A 20,850-nucleotide genomic window follows, 5' to 3' on the forward strand; every position below is an offset into this window, starting at 1 on the left:
TACTTGCATGTTATTATCGCTGAATATTATGGATCTCAATCAATATAGTAAGCATTTTTTTTAAAACTTGTTGAATTCCTATGTATGTGCCTGCTTTCTATATGCAGTTTTCACGGAGCACGTTAAATGGGGTGAATGAGTATCATAATTTCAGGAAATGGAAGTCAGGACATTTGGATTTACATTTGGTAATGAAAAGTCTGAATGGTTAAGGAGTTATTCTATATTGTTTTAACTTCAGAGTTAATATTTTTGTTTTAATCTCTGCTGAGCAGTGTCAACTTCACACCAAGTACAGAATGTACTGCAAATTATAAAATTGAATTTATAAATTGAAGCTCCAGCACAAAATATACAATTTACAATCGATGCAGAAAAATAAATATTTCAAGAAAGCTGAAATAATTTATTTAAAATACTAAGTGAGCGACGTCATGTGGAGGGACACTTGTCCTCACTTTTTATGTTGCTATGTGACAATGTTGTACAAATAAAGTATTGTTATTCAAACAGTTAAGATACAACAAGGTAGACACACATAAACTAGGCACTGCCTACAGTAACTGCCTGCCGGAGGAAATAGATTTCTTCTGGAGTTTTACATTCTAGACAATGATCTGGCCCGAGTGTCATATCTGCATCAGCTGAACGCTGTAAGATTACAGCACCATCCTCTCTGTCCCGATCTGCCACTAGCATAGCTTTTCAATTTTGCTGTTCAACTAGAACATGTCAGTTGGAACAGCTCCAGTGCTGTTGACAGGCAATTCTTATCAACATCAGGGTTATCTCGACAGCACTGAGAGTGAAAACAAATTCTATGACAGGCCACATGTTTAGATCTAAATGCTTGAAGCTGTGACAAATGAGTGGAGCCAATAATTTGTACTCAATAAATGTTAATGTACCGGCATTCTCTGGGTAGAAGCTGTTGCAAATTTCAGGTATTTCCTTTTGTTCCTCATTTAACTAAACGGTTCTACTTGACACAAACTACCATCTAAATTTGAGCGCTGATGTCTTGAACCCCTTGACAGACAGAATTATTTATTTTAATTTTTCTCATGTGTTCCAGCAGCACTCCAGGCAGCTGGGAAAGTGAACTTCATACTAAATGTTCCCCCAGTCATAAAGAAACAATAACTATTTCACAAATCATCTTAAGATGCACAATTAATCATGAATGTTAAAACCCAGATTCTAAATGTACTTGGATTTTTCACTTTTTATAAAGTTAACATTCCATAGTCATAAGGTCATAAGGAATAGTATAATCAGGCCATTCGGCCCATCAAGTCTACTCCGCCATTCAATCATGGCTGATCTATCTCTCCCTCCTAACCCCATTCTCCTGCCTTCTCCCCATAACCTCTAACACCTGTAATAATAGTTAGCTTTAGAAACGGGTTTAATCACACGAGTCTAAACCCTGATTCTGAATGTTGACAATAACTTGCTGCTCTTGTCAAATATAACCTGCCTTTAAAAAACATTGGGGTAGGTATGGGAAAACTTGTTCTACTATAGTGATCTAATCTATACTCTTTTTGTTACTTCCGGACACCTATTGAGAGTGACCAGTGGATGAAGATGTACAAACACTCTACCATGCAGTTGCTTCCACAGGCACCATGTTATGACATATAGGTGGATGCAGACATGCACAAAGAACATTTAATTCCTTTGTAATTTGCAGATTTATAAACTCAAGTCAAATTTCTTGCACAAGAGAGTGCAAATGCAGGAATCAGGAGTTTCTGAACTAACCCAGCAGGTTAGGAAGAGCGAAATGCTGGAGTAACTCAGTGGGACAGGCAGCATATCTGGAGAGAAGGAATGGGTGGCGTTTCGGGTCGAGACTCTTCTTCAGACTGAAGTCTGGGGAGTAGGCGGGACAGAGATAGAATGTAGTCGGAGACAGTAAAACTGGTGGCAGAACTGGGAAGGGGGGCTCCAGAGATGCTGTCTGTCCCTCTGAGTTACACCAGCATATTGTGTCTACCTTCGATTTAAACCAGCATCTGCAGTTCTTTCCTACACAGATTAGGAAGAGTTATCAGTGCTAAAAACTAAGTGCTGGACAAAGTCAGCGAGTGAGCCAGCATCTGTGCAGGGCATGTATACATGATGTTTCAGGTCGGGACCCTTCATCAGATATCTGACAGTTATCCTTGACTCATTTACAATAAAAAAGGGTAGTGCTATGTAAAGTACGTACATTTGTGTGACACTTGAGAAGAGAAACTCACTAAAACTTTATATAGACACAAAATGCTGGAGTAACTCAGTGGGACAGACAGCATCCCTGAATAGAAGGAATGGTGATGTTTTGGGTCGAGACCCTTCTTCAGACTGATTTTACTGACTTAGAAATTTATGTTCATCAAATCCAAGAACATTTTTAATACTCCAAGTGAAAATTATAGCCACTTTTCAACAACTCTATTCTCAAATAACTGGAAACTAACACTGGCTAAACATCAAGTAATATGCTAATATTTTACAATAGTGCAGATATAAAGGGGTATAAAGTTGGCTGCAGTGATGGTAATGGTACAGTGCCGTCTGAAATATTTGGAGCAAAGACCCATCATTTACTTATTTGCCTCTGCACTCCACAATTTGAGATTTGTAATAGAAAAAAATCACATGTGGTGAAAGTACACATTGTCAGATGTTATTAAAGGCCATATTTTGGTTTCACAATGTGTTTCAAACATTATGGAGGGCACTGTATGTCCACTTTACCTAAAACTAGATGCGGTAGAAAGAGACATCTTTAATAACCACCCTGAAACATCTATATTACTAAAACTCTTTGTTCGTGCTGGCAATGTGTCACTCTGCTGTGCTTTTTCCTATCTTCTTCCAAACGCTACACCACAGCCTTCCTATTTTCACATATTCTACTCACATTTTCCCTGTCGAAGCCATAAACATCTTCCCGTCACATTCCGACCTATATTTCCGAAGTTATTCATGATTTAAAGTTTCAAAAAATGCCCAAACCGTTTTCTCGGAGACCGCCCAGTGATGATGTCACAATGACTCTCACAGTGCACCAATCACAATAGGCTCTCAGGCTGTCCAGGCCCTGCTGCTGCTCTAAGACCTGGGTAGGTCCTGGGGCAGGGAATGGGAGTGAGGGGAGAAGGATGAGGGAAATGAGGAGGGTCTCTTCCCCCCTCCCTCTCTGCCGCTCCCCCTCTCTATCCCCCTCCCTCTCTACTCCCCTCCCTCTCCCTCTTTACCCCCTCTCTCTCCCTCTCTATCCCCCTCCCCCATCTCTACTCCCCTCCCTCTCTACCCCCTCCCTCTCTATCCCCCTCCCTCTCTACCCCCTCTCCCTCTCTACCCCCCTCCCTCTCTACCCCCCTCCCTCTCTACCCCCCTCCCTCTCTACCCCCTCCCTCTCTACCCCCTCCCTCTCTACCCCCCTCCCTCTCTACCCCCCTCCCTCTCTACCCCCCTCCCTCTCTACCCCCCTCCCTCTCTACCCCCCTCCCTCTCTACCCCCTCCTTCTCTACCCCCCTCCCTCTCTACCCCCCTCCCTCTCTACCCCCTCCCTCTCTACCCCCTCCCTCTCTACCCCCTCCCTCTCTACCCCCCTCCCTCTCTACCCCCCTCCCTCTCTACCCCCTCCCCATCTCTACGCCCCTCCCTCTCTACCCCCTCCCTCTCTATCCCCCTCCCTCTCTACCCCCTCCCTCTCTATCCCCTCCCTCTCTACCCCCCTCCCTCTCTACCCCCTCCCTCTCTACCCCCCTCCCTCTCTACTCCCCTCCCTCTCCAGGAAGTGGTGCGTATTGGGACCTATGGGTGAGTGGTGGAATATTGCGTTCGGAGACCAGCCCTCCCCTGTGACCCCCCCCCCCCCCCCGCATTGGGGGATGGGACTAGTAAAACATTAATGTGCTGAGCAACTGCGATTCAGTTGCATAAATATTCTTATTAACATTCTGAAATTATGAGTAAGTTCCACTTTAAGTTAAGGTATTGAACTGATAGATTCATGCATTGACAATGTGCCTTAACAGCCTTCCCCAGGGGGCTAATCTCCTTGGTATGCAGGACTTTAAAATGGATAACTTCCCCATCTACTCTATGATGAATAATCTAGAATTTAAGTTCTGGAAAGACATTATACTTGGCTATAGAAGTGTGGAACTATCATTAACAAATGCGAGTAGCAAGCTACTCCATCCAGACAAACAATATACTAATTTAAGGGGAGTTGCAGCACAGTCTTTGGTAGCAGCTGCAACTTTTCAAATTGATTGTACATATCAACGCAACTTAATTTCTGTGCATTCGAGAAGCACATAGAACTGCAGATGCACACAGCATAAAGATAGAATCACAGCTGCTGGAATCTTGAGTAAAGCACAAGGTGCTGGAATAACTCAACAGGTCAGGCAGCATCCCTGGAGATAAAGGACAGGTGACATTTCAGGTTACTTCAGATTCTGACAATAGGTCTAGACACAAACACTGTCTTTCCATTCCCTCTGGGGATGCTGCCTGACATGATGAGTTACTCCAACACTTTGTGTTTCATTCATTTCTGGACACGTGTTTACTGATGATTATGTGGGTGACAGACAATCCAGTGCCTGTGTTGCACACATCTATAAGTGTTTATTACAAGTTACATCTAGTTCTCATAAGCTCTGTCAACTTTCTTGCTTTGCCATTCAGTAACTTGGCTGAAATTTGAATCTTGTTTCATATGCACTGTGTGAAATATCCCTTATCCAGATCTCATCTATGACAAGTATCAATATACAGTCACTTTCCTGTATGCATCAGGCACTGTGCACAACTGATAGGGTACTGAATTCACCTCAAGTGAAGTTCGTCTTGGACTAGGACCACCTTCACCTCCCACATCTCCCAGTTCCACAACACAGCCGTTTAAAAATGCAGCTGGCAAGATTAAGAAGCCAATGGGGAGTATGCAGTCCTTATTTTAACCATCCATCTTCCTCATTGCTTTAAGGGATAATAGGATAACAATCAATTTTCTGAAAGCCATTTATTGAAAACTATGTTCCTCTCAAACTGGAAGCTGACATGACATTGCACGTGTAGGAAGGAACTGCAAATGCTGGTTTACACCAAGATAGACTCAAAATGCTGGAGTAACTCAGCGGGACAGGCAGCATCTCCAGAGAAGGAATGGGTGACGTTTCGGGCCGAGACCCTTCTTCAGACTGAGCGTCAGGGGGGGGGGAGTAACAGAGATAAGAAAGTATAAGAGATCAAAAGAGATGAGGATCAAGATAAATCTAGAATATATCATTGTTAGCTAGGAGAAGGTGACAACAAAGCAAACAGAGATACAATGTACAGTCAGGCTGGTGGGAGAACTGGGAAGGGGTGGGGGGGGGGGGGATGGAGAGAGACGGAAAGCAAGGGTTACTTGAAGTTGAAGAAGTCAATGTTCATACCGCTGGGGTTTAAGCTGCCCAAGTGAAATATGAGGTGCTGTTCCTCCAATTTATGCTGGGCCTCACTCTGACAATGGAGGAGGCCCATCACTGGTCCTCACTCTGACTATGAATGCATGTTTTTATTCTATACTAGACCAGGTGCAGACCCATTGGGCACCATTCCCCCAATGCAATATTCCACCACTGACCCATAGCCCCCAAGTGCGCAGGCGCAGCTGACCAGTTCCCGTTGTAATGCCAGAGATCCCTGTTGTGACGCGAGTCATGTCAAGCCTCCCCCAACTGTGCCTGCTCATCCCTCTTCCTACACCTATCCTCCTCCATTCCACCTCATCCCCCAGCACTCCCACCCCCTCCTCTTGACCACCCCTCTTATTTCCCCTCTCCTTCTTCCCTCCCCATTCCTTCCCTCACTTCTCCCTCCCTCTCCTTTCCTCTACCCTCAGTCACTCCCTCCCTCCCTCCATAACCCCTCCCCTCTCCCTACCCCCTCATCTCCCTCTATCCCCTTCTCCCTCACTCCTCACCTCCCCCTATCCCACTCCCCCACTCTCCCTCCTCACCTACCCCATTGCCCTCCTCTCCCTCTAACTCCCACTCCCTACCTCCCCCACTCCCCATCCTCTCCCTTTTCCCCCCTCCCCCACTCGCCCTCCTCACCTCCCCGACTTTCCCCTCCCTACCCCCTCCTCTCCCTCTATCCCCCTGCTCCCCCACTCCTCACCTCCCCCCATCCCACACCCCCACAATGAAAATTGCCATTTTTAAACAAAAATAACCTAAACACAATGTTAGCTCTTAATGAAAACGGAAGAATATGATTTAAACAGACTTTTCTTGAAAATCAGGGTTTTTAATGTCAATGAGATTTGGGATCCCATTGTGATGTTATTGTGACATCAAACTCGGTTAACCACGTAAAAGTAGTTTGAAAAATGATTTTTGTAAAGTTTAAAATGTTAATAACTTATAAAATATAACAGCAATCTGAACAAAACCTGTTTCATTTACATCCCAGGACAATGGTGAGTAAGGTGGGCCAAGAATTGTAGCGCTATCGTGTACCGTTTTGGCGGGGTTTCGGGATCTCACACACACGCATGCTTGCATACAAACAAACAAGATGAGAGTTTTAGTAATATGTATATAGATGGTTAAGCTTCATAAAATGTTTGCTTGTTAATAATATTAAAACAAACACTAAAGTTGTGCGAACCATTTAACTTACAAAAGGAATTCCTGATATTTTTTTTACTGTCTTTTATGACGTTTAACCTAATAAAATAATATTTTTAGTTCTACTTTGCCTCACATACCAGAAGTCAAAATAGCTCTAAAAGAGTAGAAAAGCTAAAACTGTATTTCTATTTGTCAATTCAGAATCCTCATGCTAGTGTCTCTGCTGTATCCCCGATCTGAGCATGATTTGATTCTGTTCGTACTGTGGTCGTATTTTTAAAGGGCAACATTTTATAGATTAGCGAAATTCCATGGTCGAGAAATTCCTGTTTATTGATAGCATTACACACGCTACATACAAGCAGCAGTGTATTTTACACAGTCTCTGACATTTGCAATCAAAACAACGCATTTTACTGCATGATAGAATAGACTGATGCTTGGATATGCAGTAGATTTAAAGCGATCAACAGTGCTTGAATTTTCAGCTGCACAAGTGGAGCCCAAATACGTTTTCACCAATGAACTTGGGTACAATTCAATGAGCTTGTCTTTAAAGCATCCAAAGTTCGAGATGCTTAAAAGACTCCATGATGGTGTGTGGCTTCCTAGGTGCAGGGTGCAGAGTGACATCTCAAGGGAGAGGTCCGAGTCTTAAGTCCTAGTCTCTTTAGTCAGAAGGTGGTGAAACTGTGGAATTCATTGCCATGGACTGCTGTGGAGGCCAAGTCCTTCAACCCATTGAGTTCACGATGATCATCACTTCACACCAGTTGTTTATTCCACTTTGCAATCCACTTCCTACAAACCAGGGGCAATTTATGGCGGCCAGTTAACCAATAAACCCACACATCTTTGGGATGTGGGAGGAAACCAGAGCACCCAGATGAAATCCACACGGTTACAGGGAGAACGTGCCAACTCCACCTAGACAGCACCTGAGGTCAGGATTGAAACTGGTTCTCTGCTGCTGTGAGACAGCAGCTCCATCACCTGCGCCAGTGAGCTGCTTTTAATTTGAAACATTTTATTTTGTTACATTCAAAAAGGGTGACAATTAGACGTTAAATCTAAAATAATGCAACTTATTAAAACAATTCATAGAAAAATTATTCATGGAAAAATTATGTTCATTTTTTTGTTTATTTGATTTTTAAAAATCCGTTAGGTTATGATTTATGTAAGAAGGAACTGCCGATGCTGGTTTAATCTGAACATACACAAAAAGCTGGAGTAACTCAGCAGTACAGGCAGCATCTCTGGAGAAAAGGAATGGGTGATGTTTCGGGTCGAGTACCTTCTTCAACCTATTCCGTTGCTCCAGGTTATGACGCAACCTTGCATATAAACCATTTGATGATTCATGGTTGACTATGTCATTTATTTTGTGTAATGGATCATCAAAATAACTCATATATTAAACCCTCTGTGATATTCTGCTTGTTGGCCACATTACACAAGTTTGAAAATGGTCACAACTCAAGCAGAAAAGACGCACATGGATAGATGTGAGGGTTGTGCAGATTGTTCCTTGTACTTGGCCTTATGCATTGGGGTGGGAGATTGCAACCTTCCCTGTTTCGACGAATGCAATCAACCTGGCATGCACAATCAAGTAAGATCAAATAGAACAAGTTGTCCTACAACTTTAGGCTGTGCACGCCATACGCAAGAAGAAGAAGAGTCCTTATGCATTGATCATTGGAAAGAGATGATTATAATTACTACGTGGGAAAGCTGTGGTGATATGTTGAGTGTCTCTCTGCCGTCAAACATTTATCAACCTGGTCTTGTGCTTCTTTATCCTTTGGACCCAACAGGAAATATGTCAGCCCAGATTACATTATTACAGAGTGACCCCAGATTACATTATTCCTTCTCTCCAGATCCTCTCAAAACCCGTCCAATAAAATCAAAGGCCAATCATTCTCAAAGCACTATTCCTTTGCACTCATTGTCCGATAACTTCTGTTGTTTTGATTCGCCTCCTTTCAACTCCTTTTCCCCATCCCACCAACCCCATCCCCATTCCACCAATCAGCCTTCTTAATCTGATGACAAACAAGTCAGGTATGCAATTCATTTTACAGTAAACAAGGTATTATTCTTCTAAAACATCACAAATCAAATTAATGAATGTTTCTCCCCCCAGGATGTGGTGTTAAATCGAGTAAGAATATGTGGGAAAATTCATCTACTAAGGTAACTAACCAACTAATGCACTAATCGAGATTTCACCTTCCCATTAGTTCTGGTGAAACCCGAACCAAAACATTTAACTATTTCTCTCTTTGCAGATGCTGCATGGCATGATGAGCAACTCCAGCATTTTCCGCTGTGTTTCCCATCATTTCTATCAAGACGATTATTGGTCACTGATTCCCCACCCATTGCTTGGTGGTCAGAGGATATGATTCATCTCATCATGGGGTTACAGTGTGGAGGATGATAAAGAAGAAGTCATGACAGGGAGCGATCCCCTCTCCTTCAGTTGACAACAATTATTTGTGTAGGAAGAACTGTAGTTGCCGGTTTAAATCGAAGATAGATACAAAATGATGCAAAATCCTATATAAAATCATGAGAGGAATAGATGCACAGAATCTCTTGCCCAAAGTAGGGGAATCGAGGACCAGAAGACATAGGTTCAAGGTGAAGGGGAAAAGATTTAATAGGAATCTGCGGGGTAACTCTTTCACACATAGGGTGGTGGGTGTATGGAACAAGCAACCAGAGGAGGTAGTTGAGGCTGAGACTATCCCAACGTTTTAAAAACAGTTGGACAGGTACATGGATAGGACACGTTTGGACCAAGTGCAGGTACATGGATAGGACATATTGACCAAACGCAGGTACGTGGGACTAGTGTAGCTGGGACATGTGTGGGAAAGTTGGGCCAAACGGTCTGTTTCCACACTGTATCACTCTATGAGCTCTCTGCCCTCTAAAGCCTCCAACCTTATCGTTCCCCAGCCCCACACGGCACAATTTTATCTTCTCCCCAACATACACAAACAGAACTGTCCTGGCAGACCAATTGTTTCTGCTTGTTCATGTCCCACAGGATTAATTTCCACATACCTCGACTCCATCCTACCCCCCGGTTCAATCCCTCCTTACCTATGACCAAGAAACCTCACACGCTCTTCGTCTCGTCAATGACTTCCATTTTCCAGGCCCCTATTCCCTCATCTTTACTATGGATGTCCAGTCATTACACCTCAATCCCCCACCAGGAGGGCCTGAACACCCTCCGTTTCTTCCTCGACCACAGAACCAGCCAATTTCTGTCCACTAACACGCCTAGCAGAGCTGGTCCTTACCCTCACCAACTTCTACTTCAACTCCTCCCACTTCCTCCAAATCCGGAGGAAGGCTTAGCTATGGCCACTCACATGGGCCCCAGCTATGCCTGCATCTTTGTACATTACATCGAACAATCCCTGCTCCAGACATACACTGGCCCTATCCCCGAACTCTACCTCCGCTACATTGACGACTGTATTGGTGCTACCTCCTGCACCCATGCAGAACTCACAGAATTCATCAACTTTACAACCAATTTCCATCCTGTACTTAAATTCACTTGGACCATCTCCGACATCTCCCTACCATTTCTAGATCTCACCGTCTCCATCACAGGAAACAGACTATTGACCGAAATCCACTACAAACCCACCGACTCCCATAGCTATCTATATTACACTTCTTCCCACCCTACTTCCTGCAAAGACTCTATCCCCTACTCCAAATTCCTTCGTCTATGCCGCATCTGCGCCCAGGATGAGGTGTTCCATACCAGGGCATCAGAGATGTCCTCATTCTTTAGGAAATGGGGGTTCCCCTCTTCCAATATAAATGAGGCTCTCACTATCAATATCCCGCAGCTCCGCTTTTACTTCCCCTACCCTCATTCGTAACAAGGACAGAGTACCACTTGTCCTCACCTTCCACCCCATCAGCCGTCGTATACAGCATATTCGCCACCTCCAACATTTTCGCCACCTCCAACGGGATCCCACTACTTGCTACATCTTTCCATCTACACCCCTTTCTGCTTTTCGCAGAGACTGTTCACTCCATAACTCCCTGGTCAACTTATCCCTTCCCACCCAAACCACCCCCTCCCCAGCTACTTTCCTCTGCAACCTCAGGAGATGCAACACCTGTCCCTTTACCTCCCACCTCGACTCCATTCAAGGACACCGACAGTCTTTCCAGGTGAGGCCGAGGTTCACTTGCACCTCCTCCAACCTCATCTCCTGTATCCGCTGTTCCAGGTGTCAACTCCCGTACATCAGCGAGACCAAGCGCAGGCTCGGCGATTGTTTCACTGAACACCTCCGCTCAGTCCGCGTTAACCTACCTGATCTCCCAGTTGCTCAGCTCTTTAACTCCCCCTCCGATTCCCAGTCTGACCTTTCTGTTCTGGGCCTCCTCCATTGTCAGAGTGAGGCCCAGCAAAAATTGGAGGAACAGCACCACATATTTCACATGGCTAGCTTACATCCCAGCGGTAAGAACATTGACTTCTCTAACGAAATAGCCCTTGTTTTCCCTCTCTCCTTCCCCTCCCCTTCCCAGTTCTCCCACCAGTCTTACTGTCTCCGATTACATTCTATCTATATCCCGCCCCCTCCCCTGACATCAGTCTGTAGAAGGGTCTCAACCTGAAACATCACCCATTCCTTCTCTCCAGAGATGCTGCCTGTCCCGCTGAGTTACTCCAGCGTTTTTGTGTCTACCTTCACTCTATGACTCTATGACTCTAAAAAGCTGGAGTAACTCAGCAGGTCAGACTCTGGATAAAAGGAATAGGTGACTTTTTGGGTTCGACCATTTTTTAGACTGAAGAACAGTCTTGGCCCGATACGTCAATTATTGCTTTTCTCCAGAGATGCTGTCTGATGCGCTTCGTTACTCAGCTTTACTGACCCAGCTTTTTGTGTCTATCTTTGACAACAATTGTTTGTCAAGTGGAGGACTTAATCTTAGTTTAACGTCGACTGTCCATTTCCCTCCACAGATGAAACCCAACCTGCTGAGTTCCTCCGGCAGTTTGTTTTCTTACTACCATATCACCTCTTTGAAATGAAAATCCCACTGGGAACTAAACGTATAACGACCATACATCCACCCGAGGGAAATTAATTGGATATGAGGAGATTTGGAAGGGGCTGTAGGAAGCTAAAACATTGCATTCAGTGCCAGACCTATTGAGTCTCGTCTGAAAATCAAAGAAATGTATTGCACAGAATGAGGATGCTCAGCCTATCATAATTGTGGTGGCCTGAAAATAATTTTCTAATGCATTCCTTGATTGGCAGCCTTGTAGGCCACAGGCTCAATTGTGACAGGGATGAGCTCCAGACCACTGCATCATGAGAGTGAAAAACCTGTCCTCAGCTCCTCTCTAATCCTAATCACTGCTCTTCCTACAAAGGGGACTAGGTGCTTCCTATTCAAACTGAACCAAACTTCATCAAGAAGTCTGGCTCCATCCTGAGAGTGGAGTTGGATTCATTGGAGGTGGTCTTGGAGGAGAGGATGCTTCTCAAACTGCAGATTATCTTGGACAATACAGCTCACCCCCTCCACACTGGTCAACCTGAGGAGTACCTTCAGCAACAGACTGGTTCCAACAAGAACGCCACAGAAGATCCTTTATCCCTGTGGCTATCAAACTGTATAACTCCTCCCTTTTCTGTTATGGGGTAGACTTCCCCCTCCATCCCCTCCCCAATCTTTGCTCATCCCCAATCCTGGACCTTCCACTCGCCACTTTAAATTCATGTTTTATGTGTCTTGTTGTGTTTTATGACTGTTGGCAGACTCATCTCCACCCTGGGATAAAGGTTCCACTGTATCTTACCAAATCATCCTTCATCCTCCCACATCCTAAAGAATAGAACCTCAACTTACCCAATTATTCTTACAGCTAAAATTCTCCAGCATTGGCTACACTCGTGTAAATCACCTCTGTACCTTCTCCACTGCAACAGATTATTCTCGTAATGTGGTCATCAGAACTGCACAGGGATTTATGCAGTACTGGTATAACCTGCCTGCTTTTTCTGAGGGAAACATTTCATCTTCTTTCTTAATCTTCTCCACCAGTCCTGCAAGCTTGAAGCGTCTGTGGACATTCACTCCAAAATATCTCTGTTCCTTCACAGTTCTGAGAGTCACACCATGTATTATGTCTTCCCGTACACTGCTTGCTCTTCCTAAACTTCACTCGATTGAATTTCATTTGTTTCTCTTTGGCTGACCTAATCACTGATATCCTCCTGCAGTTTATAACTATCAAAAGATAGGTCAATTGTTTTTGACCGACAGCAAATGTCTTAATCGTAGCCCCCTTAATGTGGCTAGCCCCACTGTATATGGCTAATATAATGTCAGGGTGTGTCTGAAGAAGGGTCTCGACCCTTCCCATCACCCATTCCTTCTCTAAGAGTCCCGTTAAGTCCCGTTGAGTTACTCCAGCATTTTGTGTCTACCTTGCTGGGAGCTGTAAAGTGAGTGCAAAGTAGTAATGCAGCCTGGAACTCCTTAAGTTCTTTTGGTTAATAGTGAAAGGTATTGATAGAGTGGATATGGAGAGGATGGTTGCTCTCGTGGGAAAGTCTAGGACCAGAGGTCACAGCATCAGAATTTAGGAAGGAGATGAGGAGAAATTTATTTAGTCAGAGGGCGGTGAATCTGTGGAATTCATTGCCACAGAAGGCTGTGGAGGCTGTCAATGGATATTTTTAAGGCAGAGGTAGAAAGATTCTTGATTAGTACAGATGGAAGGGGTTATTTGGAGAAGGCAGGAGAATGGGGTTGAGAGGGAAAGATAGGGCAGCCATGAGTGAATGGTGGAGTAGACTTGATGGGCTGAATGGCCTAATGCTGCTCCTATCATTTATGAACATGAATTTAACAGCGTATTATAGTTCATATCACGGAGTGAATGAGAGAAGGCACCGCCCTTAAATTAAAGATGAAAGATAAGTATCGTTAAAAACAAGAAACTGAGCAATAAGCCTCCAGACCTCACTTTGCCTTTCAAACACAAAATCACACAGTGGCCCGATGATGATACAACATATGAATCTGCTGCTACTTGATGGATATGACCATCCTTAACATTGTGAGATTCAACCTTTTTAGATGTTTACTTGGGAGGAGAATTGAGACCCTGACCTGTCCACTATCCTAATGTGCAAAGTGTAGTGGGGACTCGCAGGAGTCCAGCCAAAAACTAGTTGGACATGAGTTGTGTGCACTAGACGTGTTTATTCTCTCCAATACAGCTCGCTCGTGGTCACGGGCGTTGCCCGGCCTTAAATACCAACCCAGGCACCGACCCCGTGACTAGCGCCTCCCACACCAAGACGCCGCCCTCTAGAGCCGATGGTTCGTTGTGCCCTTGGGTTGCCACCAGGTGGCGCCACAAGAGACCATTAACATTTGTTTGCTCTAACTGAGCCAACCTTGGACCAACTTGCTTTGGAATCTACAAGTTCATCAGTCTGCTGAACAAAGTCTCATCAACAACCTTGCTCAAATCTATGAAAACTACACTGCCTTCACCTACATACATTTTTCTAAACTTCTCAAAAAAACTAATTCAAATTAGACAGAAACGTTCTTCTCTTAAAAGGTTCGTGTGATTAATTTGTGCTTTGCCAATGATAAATATGAATGCAGCATCTTGATTAGCTAAGGAGGAGGAGTAATGGCAAATGGCATTAAATTCAGATAAGTGCAAGGTGCTGCATCGCAGGAAGTCAAACGAGGTTCGGACTTTAACAGTGAATGGTAAGTTCCTGGGGAGTTCAGAGTTCTACAGAGGGGCTTGCAAATACAAGTACTTGTTTTCTTGAAAGTTGCATCACAAGAAGACAGGGGGAGAAGAAATCGTTAGGCACCCTGGAGTTCATCAGCCAGGGCAGTGAGTAGAGAAGTTGGGACATTGTGTTGCAGTTGCACAAAACAAGTGTTAGGCTGCACTTGGAAATATAGTGTTCTGTTTAAATTACCCTGCCGTGCGAAAGATATCATTAAGGTGGAAAGAGTGCAAAGAACATTTTCCAGAATGTTGTCAAGACTGGAGAGGCTGAGTTGTAGGTAACTGTTGGACAGGCTAGCACTTTAATCCTTGGACCACAGGAGACTGGGGGATGATCTTATATAAATGTATAAAATCATGAGGAGTACAGGTAATGTGAATGCATCCAATCTTTTCCCAGGGAAGAGGAATCAAAAACTGGAGGGCATCAGTTTATGGTGAGAGAGGAAAGATCTAAAGTGGCAACTTCTTCACACAGTTCATGGAATGAACTGCCAGAGAAAGTGGATGAAGCAGGTACATTGTCAACATTTAAAAGACATTTGGACAGGTACACAAATAGAAAAGGTTTAAGGTACAGGAAATGGGACTAGTTTAGGTGAGCATTGCCTTCATGGGCGAGCTTGGGTGAAAGGCCTATTTCCTCATTGCTCACTCTGAATCCTCATGAACAGCCTCCTCCGCAAGCTGCCAAACTCGTCGTGGGGTACCAATGCATCCACACTGCGGCCAACTGCTCTTGCACTGTGCTACTCTGCTGCAGAGTATGCTTGTCCTGTTTGGGAGAGATCAGCTCGTGCGAAGAAAGTTGATGCTACCCTTAATGACAGCTGCAGATGCGTCACTGGCTGCCTAAACCCACGGATGTGGAGAGCTTGCATGTCTTGGCCGGTGTTGCTCCACCAGGAATCTGCAGATCAGTTGCCGGTAGAACTGAACGTAGTGGGCAAGTTGGGGACACCCGCCATCCTGTCACTTCCATCACCCAGCCCCAAAACACGCTGAAGTCGAGGAAGAGCTTCCTTCACACAGTCCAGCCACTGTCACAGTCTCCTCAAGCAACCAGATTAGCCTTGTGGGAAAAGAAACGCAGTGAAAACCACCACCATGTAAAGATGCCAATCCCAACCAAGGAACAGCTACCACCTGGACGCAGGTGTGACTGGAAGAGCTGGAAATCCCTCAAAAGGCTTCGTACAGGGATGGGGCGATGCAAGACCAATATGAGTAAATGGGGCTATGCAGATGTGGCAGACACAGAATGTGAATGTGGAACATCTGTACAATCCACGCCACACCTACTAAGATGCCCACTTCTTGGTGAACAATGCTGCCTGGAAGATCTAGTGGTGCCAAATGAGAAGGATGTCCACTGTGCAAGAGCCTGGCCCAACATCTGAAACATAGATGATGCACACGAAAGAAAAAGACTCTGAATCTAATGCTTCCCCTCAAAGAAAATCCCCAATAGTTTGCCCATTACTCTAGTTAGGCTGAAAGGTTTACAATTGTTTTATTCCCACTTCTCATTTAAAAAAAAAATCTATAAAAAGCTATGAATGGTTGTTCATTAATTGAAGTATATTATTGCACAAGGGTAGCAGACAGCATAACACCGACAACAACTTTGCAGCAACAAATAGCTAAATAACAAATATGTTATAGGAATAAATTTAATGCTCATGGTCAGTGTACACTTCTTTGTTGTTTATGATATTTTATAAATGAAACTATTCTCTGTATAAAAAACAGTACAATTACCAATTTTCAAAAAATTCAATGGTTTTTACTTTGAATATGGTATGAGATAATGAATGTGGTCCTAGAGTTTTACAGCGTGGAAACTGGCCCTTGTGTCCAACTTGCCCAATGACCAACATGTCCTATCTACACTAGTCTCACCTACTTGCGTTTGGTCCATATCCCTTTAAACCTATTCTATCCATTTACCTTTCTAAATGGTTCTTAAATGTTGTGATAGTACCTGCCTCAATTACCTCCACCACCACTTGTTCCATAAAACCCCCCCCCCCCCCCCACCTCAATCCTATGTTCCAATATATTCCGCTCATGGTTTTATGCACCTCTATAGGAGCACCCCTCATTCCCCTGTGTACTGAGGAAGAGTCCTAGCCTGTTCAACATGTAGCTCAGACCCTCGAGTCCTGGCACCATCCTCATAAATCTTCTCTGCACCCTTTCCAGCCTGAAGATCAGTGGACGGGATGACAACATACAATATTCCAATAAATTGGACATAATGACAGATTATGTTCGATCTATGAATGTAGTTTTTTTCACAATAAAATAGGGAGGTAAATGTACATTCTGAAACATGGACACGTGGCTGTAAATGTTTAGAGCGATGTGGGCCAAACATGGGCAGGTGAGACTCGCGTGGATGAGAGAAATTGGTCAGCATGCACGTTGGGCCAAAGGGCCTGTTTCCACGCTGCATGATACTATAACTCTATGTGTGGTAAAACCAAACTCAATTAAAATATTGACTGTAAAATGTTATTTGTACATGGGGCTGCCAAATTAGCTCTCTCCTTCATGTGGAAACAAGGAACTGCAGATGCTGGTCTACACACACGAACACGAAGTGCTGGAGTAACTTAGCGGATCAGTCCACATCTCCGGAAAGAACGGACAGGTGATGTTTTGGTTTGGGACCCTTCTTCCGGCTGATTGTGAAGAAGGCGGGGGTTGGTGGGAAGAATGCTGGGAGACAGGGGAGGCAGGCGTGGCCTGAGGACTTTGGGTGCCGCGGTCTCCGGGGAGGAAGCGGCCGCTCCAGACATTCCAAGCCACTGAGGAGTGTTCACCCGATGCCAGGGTTCCATCTTCCCGGCAAGAGGGCCTGAAAAAAATCGGACTGGCTGCGGAAGCCACAAATAGGCCCCAACATCGGGTGATCGCAGAAGAAGAGGACTTAATTTTCTGATGACTTTCCCCACAGCAGAAAAAATTGATTCTGCTGTGGGGGGACGTTCATGTTGAATTCTATGAAGTGTTGTGTCGTTTTTCTTTTTAAAATTTTTCTATGGATGCACGGAAACTTAATTATTTTTTCTATGTAAAGCACTTTGGTTTCAACGCGAGTTGCTTTAAACGTGCTATATAAATAAAATGTACTTACCTACTTATTAGGTCAAAGCGTGGCAGGTAATAGATGGATAGAGATGGGTGGGCCTTTGATAGGCAGATGGTTGTAAGCTACCCAAGTGTAATATGAGGTGCCGTTCCTCCAGTTTGCACGTGGCCTCATCATTCTGAACCACTTTCTCATCAGCCCTTCCGTTTTCTCACCTGCTGATCTGTTGCCCACCCCCTGCCATTATAACTAGAAGGGAAGGTTGGACCAACTAGAATTGTGTTGTCTGGCTGAGGAGAGACCTGGCAGAACTTTATAAAATTATGAGGCATGAATAGGATAGACTTTCAGAACCCTTTCCTCAAGGTGGAAATTCAAACGTTAGAAGGCCTAGAGTAAAGGTCAGAGGAAAGTTTGAAAGAGATGTGTTTGGCACACACAGACTGAAAAGTGCCTGCAAGTGGAAGCAGATATGAAAATCATAATCATAATCATACTTTATTAGCCAAGTATGTTTTGCAACTTACGAGGAATTTGATTGGTTTGATTTGAAAGTGGCATTTAAGAGGCTTTTAGACAGAGGTAGGTATTTGCAGGTAATGGAGGAATATGGATCATGTGCAGGCAGAAAGGAATAGTTGAATTTGTCATTCAGTTCAGCATGGACATCATTGACTGAAGGGCGTGTTCCTGTGCCGTGCTGTTCTACATTATATCTACTATTTAACCACAAAAAAGGGAGGTACACCAAAAATGGCACCACAGGAGTACTTTCACATACTTAAAAAAAAACATCAGGCAAGGCAAAACAATCTGTTTTCATTCTGTTAATAATGGTTTTCAACCCAATTTTAACATGACTCTCCAGCTGTAAGAACATGTTTTCTACGTTTTCTTAAAAATATATACCTTTTCAATTATATTCATTCCCTGTATTCAGCCTCTAACTTGATCTAATATTCTAATGCCTGATAATCAACAAACAATTCAAAAGGGTATGTCAATCGGAGTCACCAGAAGACAAAATAGTCATTTTAGCCTCGGGTTTTGTCAGCTGTTGGACAGATTGTTCGGTGATTTCAGAGGGAACAAGCAGGACAGGGAGGAATGAGGGCATAAGGGGAAACCAGTCGTCCATTTCGGCCCCACTGTCAGAAGATTTCTCGTTGCCTGAATAACAGTATGTCACAAGTTTCAAAGTCCAAGAAAATTCTGCAGCTCAATTGCTTATTCCCGATGGCTAGAACAGAAATCTAATATAACGGTATAAATGTGATTTTTGTAATAAGACAGCAAAAAATAATGCTAATTTAAAAATCAGCATTAAAAAAGTCACTTCTATTACTCCTCTAAGATCTGCGACAGCCTTGAACCAGAATCTCCTGTCTGGGTTTCTGGTGAAGAATCCCATATGACTTTTACGGTATTTTATTGGATCTAACGTAATCCTATTGAGCAATTCCTAAATCCTTACGGATTTTTTTTAACATAAAGAAAAGACTGCTGTCATTATCCTATTAATATACAAACAGCTAAATACAGCTTGCAGAACAGAAACAGATTCACGGAACTGGTATTTCAGACCACATGAAATGTCCTGTTTTACAGTGTAGAATAAAACTTAAAAGCACCCGAAGGGAATAGCCATCTTCTGTGTGCTGCTTCAACTGGTGTTGTGGCTGATCTGAGGGAACAGTTTTGGTCCCATTGTTTATTGATTTTTTAGATTAAGAATCCCAGTGAGAGAATTGTAACAGACAACCATAAAATTATTTTTGGTGTGCTTATTTGCCTTTCCCTTGCATCTATTTGGCCTGTGCCTGTAGACAATTATGCTTGCCTGCCTAGACTCAGGTGCTAATAATGAAGGACAAATAGAATCATATGTGTAAACTTCCCCTTCTGATGAAAATTTATATTAACTTTCTGCCACTGTAAACAGAACTGCATAGCTCTGTGTCCCTGATGAATTGATGATGAATTCAGTCATTTATATCTTAGGAATTGGTACATTTATGGGAAAAGATGAAAACCGTCTGTATTGTGTAATCTGGCACTTTTTCCACAAGAGAAAGAAACCAAAAGCCTATGCGGTTTTCACTTTAAAGTGTACAAATTCTATATCACATACAGGATTTCTGCATTACTATGTCAATGTCTGCAACATGGCTCTGGGCCAATACAAACAAGTCAAACATTGAAGCGTTCAATATTATCTGTCCAACTTTTAACCCCTAAAGCTAGGAGCTGTTCATTGGGATTGTGATGATTTTCTCTTGTAAATGCAGTAATACTAGTTCAGGAAGCTGAACTGTTCAGTTAAATCCCATTGACCTGAGTCCCACATTATGACCGTAGACTATGCAATAATCTAACATCAAAGATGCACTGTGGAAAGTGGAGTTTATCGGCAAGATTGTGTGAGCTTCAATGGAAAGCTGTTGGCTGATCTCAGGGGCCAGATCAGTCCGTTCCCGACTTTAGCACTTGTGAACTCCAAACAGGTCAGGAATAGGCTAGAGATCAATTGTCAATGCATCTGCCCTCCCGAAAGCTGCTTGACTCAGCAGCAAGCTTGTGCCAAGCATAACGATCTAAATGGAGTCCCCAAATACGCACATCTGACCCTTTCACTAAATGCTAAAGAGGACAAGCATAAGTTGCTCAACCACATGTGGCACAGTGGCTCAGTGGTCGAGTTGCTGTCTTACAGCGCCAGGGATCCAGGTTTGATCCTGACAACGGGTGCTGTCTGTACATAGTTAGTACATTTGTACGTTCTCCCTGTGACAATGTGGGCTTTCTCTGGTTTTCTCTAGGTGCTCTGGTTTCTTCCCACACTCCACAGACATTCAGGTTCGAAGGTTAATTGGCTTCTGTAAATTGTCACTGGTGTGTAAGGCTAGAACTAACGTACTGGTCGGCACTGGCTAGGTCGGCACTGGCTAGGTGGGCTGAAGGGCCTGTATCCATTCTCAATCTCTAAACTAAACTAATCTGAATACATGGATTTAAATGGCATCACCAAACATGTTTGAAATGTATATGACGCTGTGTTTTTGTTTTTTTATTTTAACGAATCCTCATGTTTAAATAAATTTCAAGCATTCAATCATGTTTTCAGGTAAACCTAATTTCAAAATAAATGTGTTTCTTTAAGAAATATCCTCTTTAAAAATATCAAAATGCTTTTGAACAGTTTTTAAATGCCTCTGATCACCAGGGACAATTAAGAACGACTGAAAATCTTTCGACAGTACATGCATCTAATCTATCCTCT

General features: G+C 43.6%; 1 protein-coding gene across 5 annotated transcripts in view; it reads right to left on the bottom strand.

The window, feature by feature from the left end:
* The window catches only part of foxp2 (forkhead box P2), a 374,605-nt gene that overhangs the window by 154,963 nt on the left and 198,792 nt on the right, over positions 1–20,850 (bottom strand). The gene's annotated exons all lie outside the window — the stretch shown is intronic.

This window comes from Amblyraja radiata, chromosome 19 (genome assembly GCF_010909765.2).
Source record: "Amblyraja radiata isolate CabotCenter1 chromosome 19, sAmbRad1.1.pri, whole genome shotgun sequence".
Classification (NCBI taxonomy): domain Eukaryota; kingdom Metazoa; phylum Chordata; class Chondrichthyes; order Rajiformes; family Rajidae; genus Amblyraja; species Amblyraja radiata.